Source organism: Myotis brandtii, unplaced genomic scaffold (assembly GCF_000412655.1).
Source record: "Myotis brandtii unplaced genomic scaffold, ASM41265v1 scaffold912, whole genome shotgun sequence".
Lineage (NCBI taxonomy): Eukaryota > Metazoa > Chordata > Mammalia > Chiroptera > Vespertilionidae > Myotis > Myotis brandtii.
This window is the reverse complement of record NW_005371755.1, coordinates 22,502-31,428: the sequence shown is the minus strand read 5'-3', so window position 1 is coordinate 31,428 and position 8,927 is coordinate 22,502. Positions and strand designations below refer to the sequence as shown.

At 49.6% G+C, this 8,927-nt stretch overlaps 1 pseudogene; it reads left to right on the top strand.

The window, feature by feature from the left end:
• Positions 1 to 7,435, top strand: part of LOC102258998 — a 20,751-nt pseudogene extending 13,316 nt beyond the window's left edge.
• Positions 7,436 to 8,927: the final 1,492 nt, after the last annotated feature.

Here is an 8,927-nt window from a genome sequence, read left to right as displayed (position 1 = left end):
GAGAGAGAGAGAGAGAGAGAGAGAGGGAGAGAGAGAGAGAGAGAGAGAGAGAAAGAGAGAGAGAGAGAGAGAAGAGAGAGTTGGGGGAGCAGAGACTGAGCTGTTGTGAGTGACCACTTCTGTTCCTCTTACCAACAGTAAGCATATGTCAACCCCAGTCCTTAAGTGGACAGATAGTATATAGTGGGATGTGATCCCTCCACAAGGCCCCTTTTTACTACTGAAACCCCATGTGGTTACCTCTGCCATCTTCATCTGAGCCATTGGGCTCTGGTTCCCTCGACAAAGGGCAGGGTGGATGGAAAAGAGGGGATCGGGGAGAAGAATGTAGACAAACTGTAAGTCTTCAGAGCCTAACTTTTGGGTGGTAATTTGATTTCTCTTCTAGGTGGCATGGACCCTGCCACCCCTCGATTGAATGAGTATGTGTTTGCTGGGGTTGGGGAAGGTCCTCCTTGTACTCATCTGATGAGCAAGGCAGATTAGCCCTGTCTTTCCACCATGGCCCCTGGGCCTGGCTATAGTTTCTGTAGGTTAGGGAGGGCAAGGGAGGGTCAGGAAGGGTCATGACAGGTTGGAAAGTTGGAGGGATGGACTGGCATGAAGCAGGAAGAGGTTAAGCAAGAGGAGGGTGGCAGTAGAGGGCAGAACCCTTGGAAATGTCTCTAAAGCTAATTTGGGGGATCAGAAAGGAAGATGACCACTTGCCATTCTTTTTCTAGAAAGAATACAGGAACACTTTTGACTAGGTGTTTACTAAGAGGGAACCAGAAGCCTGCGGGGTAGGGAAGACCCAATCTCAGAACTCAAATTGAAGGTTTCCAAGCAACTCAGAAAACTGAGTTTTACTTATAAATTTATACATTCCTTAGCCCTTCCTTCCTTCCTTCCTCTCTCTTTCTTTTAATTAATTAATTCGTTCATTCATTTATTTTTGGATGCATGCAACAAGCAGCTCAGGACCCTTGTGCTTTTATGGCCAAATGTTGAGTTCCAGGTAGAGGCCAGCCTCATATGTCTACTTGGACATTGGGGGTTCCCTCACCACACATAACATTCTCTCTCTCTCTCTCTCTCACACACACACTCACACACACACACACACACACACACACACATACACGCACATGTACACACTCACTGTTCATTATAGTGTTCTCACTGCAACATCTGGTGAAGGGTGGGTCCTGCAGTCAGTGACCTCCTATCAGTGGCAATAGATGGAATGAGTATGAGCTCTCCAATCTTGTGGGGTCAGTAGTTAAACTCAAACTTCAAAATTATATTTTATAAGTGTTGACAAGTGTGAACTAAATGGAGATGGACTTTGAAGGCTAAGCTCACAGCAGTGTCTGCAAGTCAGGCCCTACCCATGGGGCTTGCCTGTTTCTACAGTTTAGGCCTAAGGGTAACTAGAAGGACCTTTACAAAGAATGGCCCAAAGCAGTGAGCATTGCCCTTCCATAAACTAATTCCATCCTCCTATCACGTTATAGAGTAAGCTAATATGAAGAACAGTTCAATAATTGTCCATAGCCCTTGCTCTGTGACTTCGGAGATAATCAGAATTTACTCATGTCGTCATCAACACCCCCACACTTGATTATTCCCGCCTTGGACTCTCTTCTCCCTGGATACTGCATCACCATGGTCTTTGGCTGGAAAAGGCCAATCTCCAATGTGAGACTAGAGTGGAAAATCATCACCCTGGTGCCTATTGAAAAGGCAGGTTCTAGCTTCCTTTTTGGAGAGCCTGGTGCAGAAGGTATGGAGTGAGGCCAAGGACCCTGTGTTACCGCAAGCATTCCAGGTGATTCTGATGCAAGGGGTCCCCAGGGGACCCTGAGAAATCTTAGAACTTCTGGCTCAGAGGAGGAAGTGTGGGGGCTGCAGGTGTAGGGATGTGAGAGGCTCCAGCGGGGATGCCCTTGACTCTGTTGACCTGGCTTCTTCCCACCCAGGCATTCTTTCAGGAAATCTTGACTCTTTTTGGACCCATCAACAGCCTACTGGGCTCAGCCCCACAGACATGAGTTACCACAAGCATTCCAGGTGATTCTGATGCAAAAGTTCCTAAGGGGACCCTGAGAAAACTGGGAACATCTGGCCCAGATGAGGAAGTGTGGGGGCTGCTGGTGCAGGGATGTGAGAGGCTCCAGTAGGGATGCCCTTGACTCTGTTGACCTGGCTTCTTCCCACACAGGCATTCTTTCAGGAAGTCTTGACCCTCTTTGACCCATAAACACCCTACTGGGCTCAGCCCCAACAGACCCACAGGGAAAACTTCCCCAGCCAGGCTCCTCCACCACCTCCTCATCTCACTGCTGTGACCCACAAATGTTCCTGGCCACAGGGGGAGTCACCTGTCTTCTTTGAATACTGGGGATGCCCTTGACTCTGTTGACCTGGCTTCTTCCCACACAGGCATTCTTTCAAGGAATCTTGACCCTTTTTGGACCCATAAACACCCTACTGGGCTCAGACCCACAGACTCACAGGGAAAACTTCCCCAGCCAGGCTCCTCCACCACCTCCTCATCTCACTGCTGTGACCCACACAGGTTCCTGGCCACAGGGAGAGTCACCTGTCTTCTTTGAATACTGGAGTCAGTGTGTGTGTGTTGGGGGGCGGGGAGAGGGGAGTGGAGACTGAGTCTTTCCAATGGAATGGCAGTAGGAATTGCACTTCACAAGTGAGCAGGTGACTTTAGTGCCAGGAACGTGAGATGTGATCCCTCCACGAGGCCCATTTTGCACAATTGAAATCTCAGGTGATTGCCTTTGCCATCCTCACATGAGCCACTGGACTCTGGTTCCCTGGGCAAAGGACAGGGGTGAATGGAAAAGACAGGGTTGGGGAGAAGGGACAGAATATAGACAAACCGAGATTCTTCAGAGACTAACTCTTGGATGTGGTGTTAATTTCTCCATAGGCACCCAATAGGAGTGTGTGTTTGCTGGGGTGGGGAGGGTCCTCATTGTACTCATCTGGTGAGCAGGGCAGAGTGCCCCTGCCTTTGCCACCATGGCCCTGGGGCCTAGCTGTAGTTTCTGTGGGATGGGAAGGGTCAGGAAGGGTCAGGGATGTGGAGGGATGGACTGGGATGGAGCAGAAAGAGGTTAAGCAAGAGGGTGGCAGCAGTAGAGGGCAGACTCTAAGAAGTGTCTCTCAAGCAAATTTGGGGGATGAGAAAGGGAGATGACCACTTGCCATTCGGCAGTGAACCAAATAGAAATGCCTGCCTCCCTGGCGCTTTCATTCTAGTGACTTCTCACTCTTACAAGGTCACCTTGAGGCCACCTCAGGTGTCCTGGCAGAAGCAGGCATCCCCCAACATCCACTCCTTAGTTAATTCCTTATAGACCCTGAAGATACAGGCACAACTGCATGTATTACTAAGCACTTTATATACGTATTCACATAATTGTCATGTCAACCTCATTTTGAAGTCCAATGCTAGAATCTCTGACATTTTCATCTTTGGAGACCACTCTAGAACCCACATTATTTGCGACGTGTCAGAAGTGAGCACCTGGTCAGTTTCTTCCTCTTTCCGTAACCCTTTCCCGGATCCTCTCCTCTCATCCTTGCGTGTACCCCCACCTCATTTCAGCAGAGACTCTCCATCTTTCTGGCCTATTGTGGTTTCATCCCAGAGCTCAACCATGCCATCTTCAGAGATGCTCTGGGTCAGCAGCTTGAAGGGAAGAGGAATTTTGCTCATGTTGATGGGAAAGGAATGGTCTAATCTGAGAATTGTCTCTGTTTCTGGTTGGCATTAATGCCCGGGGGCAGATTTCCAGCTGCTACAAGAGGAGGTTTCCCAGAACGTAAAAGCAGCCGAGCTCTCGAAGGACATGCAGAACATTGTGTTCTCCAACCTCCTGGCCATGCTTGGGGACCGCGAGGCTCTTCAGGACCTCATGGACACGGTGAGGGGCCCCGCCGCTCCCTAAGCCTGATCCATCTTGTAAATGGGGGATGTTTCAGAGGTAGGGCTTCTGAGAATTGTCTCTGTTTCTGGTTGGCATTAATGCCTGGGGGCAGATTTCAAGCTGCTACAAGAGGAGGTTTCCCAGAAGGTAGAAGCAACCAAGCTCTCGAAGGGCATGCAGAACGTTGTGTTCTCCAACATCCTGCCCATGCTTGGGGACCACGAGGCTCTTCAGGACCTCATGGACATGGTGAGTGGCCCCGCCGACTTGTAAATGGGGGATGTTTCAGAGGTATGACTGCTAAGGTGTGCGGGGGAAGGAAAATGGGGGTAATCTTAGTGGGATGAGAAAGATGTCTGAGGTTGAGGACTATGTCGTGTGCCCAACGACCAGGGCCAGGAAGGCAGCCCTCACAGACTGGGGGTGCTCCATACTCCTGGGGGTGCATGGAGCCATTACCCCCACTCCTTGGTTAATCACTTGTAGATGCAGAATTTACAGGCGAAATCACTGATGTTATTATCACCATCATTAATAAGCCCTGTCTCCTATAGCTTGAAAAGGAATCCTTCGGTCATTTGGATGGCCCTGGTAGCACCATCCTAACTGAACTGCAGAAGGACTCCTGCTATCCAGCGGTTGTCTTAATATGCCCCATCCTTTACCTGCTTGAAGCCTTAATGGGTAAGAGTGGTTTGGAGGAAGAATGGGGGAGTCACAAGGTTGGTCCCCCAGAGCCCCAAAAGGGTTACCTTAGGTGTCACCTCTCCAAACCCCTTGACATGCTATGATTTTTCGCCCTCACATCACAGGCCTCTCCGAGGTCAGCAGGGCTCAGTGTGATGAGCTTGTCCTGTGACAGAGCCTGAGGCCTGCAAGGCCAGCCAGGTTCATGCAGCGGATCAGTGGGCGGTGATGCCAGGTCCAGCCACAGAAGCCCACCCTGGACCATGTTAGGTGGCTTCCTGGAGACCATCCCATCAGCATGAGCAGAAGGGGGACTTTCCAGGGCAGGGAACTTGACCTTCACGCCAGCGAGTTTTATTCCTCTGCCTCAGAGTTCGCTTCTAAAGGTCTCTGCGTTCACCGTGGGGACAGGAAAATCTGACTCTTTCCCCAAATGTCCCCCTGTCCCCAGTGCTGAGTGACATCCAACATGTTCTGCTGGCTCAGTCCATGGAGAAGAGGATCCTCCTCCCGCAGAGGGACCTGGTGAGCAATCCCCAGGGGCCGGCGTCCTGGAAAAGAGTGAGGGAAGCAGGATAAGAATGGTTCTGAGACAGGAGGGATGACTCGGGTTGCTGCTGGGAGGGGAGGGGAGGTCCTGGTGTGGGCCTGGGAAATCCAGGCTGCATCTCTGTCTGGGAAACAGGCCCAGTGGGCATGAGTGTACCTGGGGAAGGTCTCTGTTTCCATGGCAACCCTGCAGAGGGCCCCTCCCCCCAGTTCTAAAATAGCAATCTGTGAATACTGGTTTGGGGAGCTCAAGGGTTCTGAGTTATACCCCTGATGTACTCAAACAGTTACCATTTGCAAATCGGACACACTCTCTCTGTATGCATATATATGTAAGTACGTATGTGTGTGTAGACGCGTACATACACACATTGCACACACAGGCATACACACACAATTCCAAACCCCACTATTCTGCTGAGTAAGTGTCAGTGTCCCTATTTATCAGCTGAGGAGCCAGTGCTCAGTGATTTCCAACAACGTGTCCGTGGTCACACTGACCGCAATATAGGAACAGGTCGCGACCCCAGAGCTCCTGCCCCCACAGTCACCCTGCATGACCCCTGGCCCTTGGGCCCGAAGGTTCTCTCTTCCTGACCTCAGAGGCTGACCTGTAACATCTGATACTGTTTCTTTAAGGTGAGGAGCATCCTGGAGCCCAACTTCAACTGCTCTGAGAACACTCCCTTTACCCTCCAGCCCGAGCTCCTCGCCCCACTCCAGGGGGAGGGCTTGGCCATTACCTATGGGCTGCTAGATGAGTGTGGCCTGAAGATGGAGGTAAACACCACCAGGTCAACCTGGGACCCAGAAGCCAAGGAGCCCCTGTCTGCCCTCTATGGGGCCCTCTCCGTGCTGAGCCAGCTTGCTGAGGCCTGAGCCCTCCTGGGGGCAGGCAGGGAGTCCGTCCAGTGAGGCTAGTCAGTCCTGGTCCGTCCTTTGCTGCAAACACCCCCAGGCTCTTCTCTGTATCTGAGTCTATATCTATTCCACAAATAAGTGATAAGTCTTTGTCTTTGTCTGTTTGACTTATTTGACTTAGCACAAGGCCTTCGGTTTGTCCATGCTGTCACATATGGGGATGGGTTGGAAGGTGGGGATCATGCATGGACATAGGGAGAACATTGAAGGAGTTTCTCTAATTGCTCGGGCACTCAGTGGTATATTTTAAAAAGTAGGAGCTTGAAAAGTAGATATATTTAATTCTGCTTTAAATAGATTCCAGGAGTATTTTGGGGATATATATACATATAAACTCATAGGATCACATCTTTGTGCTTCATCTATTGAATGACTGTGATTAGTGCTATTTTCTAATGAATTTATAATTTACACCAGAAGGGGACAGCATTGACACAAAGAAGGAAGCTTGTTGGTGATGGCAGACACTTTCCTTGATTTGCTTTGGGACTTCTGAGTAAAGGCAGACCCCTTTCTCTGCTCTGCCTCCCCCCTGGATTGATGTAGAACAGGTGGGGAGAAATGGGGCTGGGGCAGAGGGGGTCAACACTGGCTTCTTTTTACAGCCTCTAGAACCTTCCTTTTAAACACTGCATTGGTTGTATTGAATAATTCCCATAAAGAGCTCTGGGAGGTAAGAGTGAGTTATGGGGAACTTAGAGCTGTTTCCAGTGTTTCTGGAAACTCCAGCCCTTCTGCCGGGATTACTATGGTTCTGTTGTCTCATGCTGAGCCCAGGCAGAAGCCGTGAAGAGCTTGAATGTCACTCAGTAAGGAGGGTATATAGTTTCTAAATGAATTCAGCCAAGCATGGGAACATTTCTCAAAATATTGCAACCTTGGTCAACCCATCGGAAAGCAGGGCTGGCACAAATGATAGGGGGACTTATGGTCTGATAGATAGAGCACCTGCATTAATCTGAAAAATAATCATATCATTTTAAATCTTAGAACACATATACTAGTACTTATGCGAATAGGGGGTTAAGTTGTTCCTAAGTTTCCTTTCCAAAGCCTGTGGGAAGCAATGGAGGAGGTGACTCAGCTGTGAACTCAGCAAGCAGAACCTATAAGCATGGTCAGACCCACCCACCAGGAGTCAAAACATCATCTCATCAACATCATTTCGTTACCTGATGACAATAGCTTACGTCTGGGGACCCTCAGGGCTGTGCATAGCTGCATTGCATCCCCAGCCTCACCCCAGCCCCTTCCCCTGTATAATCCTGTCCCCATTGAATGCTTGTAAGCACCCTCTCTTCTTGGTTAGCTGGCCTTCTCAATAAATGTCTTCTATGATTCGACCCTGCCTTCGTTATTGGACACAGCGACAGGCAGCCCGAGCCCAACCAGGGGTTTCCTGGTAACAAAAATGTGGGGATTTGCTGTCTTCTTGGAGAACGGAGCCCGTCCTCAGGAAGACTTGTGGCTGCACAGGTCTGGGCCGGAGTCTGAGGTCACCGCTGGGCAACCTCTGCCAGACAACTCCATTCTCCCCACTTCCTTTTTCTCGCTTTATTGGGTTGGTATTGAATCAAATTAAATAATGTCTACAAAGAACCTACCCAGTGCCTAACAGGTAGGTGATACTCAATAAGCTCTTCTTGAGTGAACTGAACCGAGACAACAGTGAGGGACACGTTGGAAGCCTGGGTGTCCCTGCTGTGGTCCCACGGGCATCCCCAAAACCAGGGGGTAGGAGGAGTGGGTCTCTGGTCTGGGACGTTGAACTCTTCAATTTTTAGAAATTCTCAGGCAGTGGAGCATGTCTAAGGATGCCCCTCCCTCTGGTAGGGACTCTGGCCTCTGCTCTTCTCTCCTGCTTCACAGCCTGCAGTAGAGCACTCATCACTAGTTTTTATTTTTATTTTTATTTTTTTTTCTTTTAACATCAGGGATCTTATAATTTGAATCCAGTTAGCCCCGGGTTATCTGAAATTGGCTTTAAATCCTCCTAGTCCTAGTTGTCACAGAGGGAACCAGCAGGGATTTGCTGCCATGATCCACCTTCTCTCCTTTCTGAGGAGGTGGGGCGCCTCTATGCTGACAGTCTCCTAAGATTAGGGAGGAAGGGAGTGCATGAATGCAATGTGGGTAAGCTGTGCCAGGCCTTCTTCCTTGGCGTTTTCAGGCCAGCAGGGGGCAGGAGAGTGTGCCTCCACCTGCCCCAGGTGTGCTGGGAGCAGAGGCAGGAGGTCTCCACACAGTTCAAGTCAGAAAGGTACTGCAGGGGCATCGTGCCCAGCTGGCCTTCGCATGAATGTCTCTGGTGGCTTTGCTTCTAGAGAAAGTCAAAACAGTCCCCATGTGGGACCAGAGGCCTTCATCTCCCTGTGCTTGGGCCTCTCAGGCTGTGTCCTTGCTGATTGTTCGTCCCCTGGATACAGCCAGGCCCTGCATTCCATCTACAGGCAGCTCCCTTCCTCCCTCAATAATTGGAATCAATTATGCAAGTTCTAACAGCACTTTTTACATAATTTCTTTTTTTATTATTTTTTACTTTTTTAAATTTTATTTTATTGCTTAAAGTATTACAAAGAGTATTACATATGTCTCCTTTTTTCCCCCCATGACATTCACCTGGTCTCCCCTACCCCCCAGTGTCTTATGTCCATTGGTTATGCTTATATGCATGCATACAAGTCCTTCGTTTGATCTCTTACCGCCCCCTCTCGCCCCCCAACCTTCCCCAGCCTTCCCGCTGTAGTTTGACAGTCTGTTCGAGGCTGCTCTGTCTCTGTATCTATTTTTGTTCATCAGTTTATAATGGTCTTTATTATCCATAATAGAGTGAGA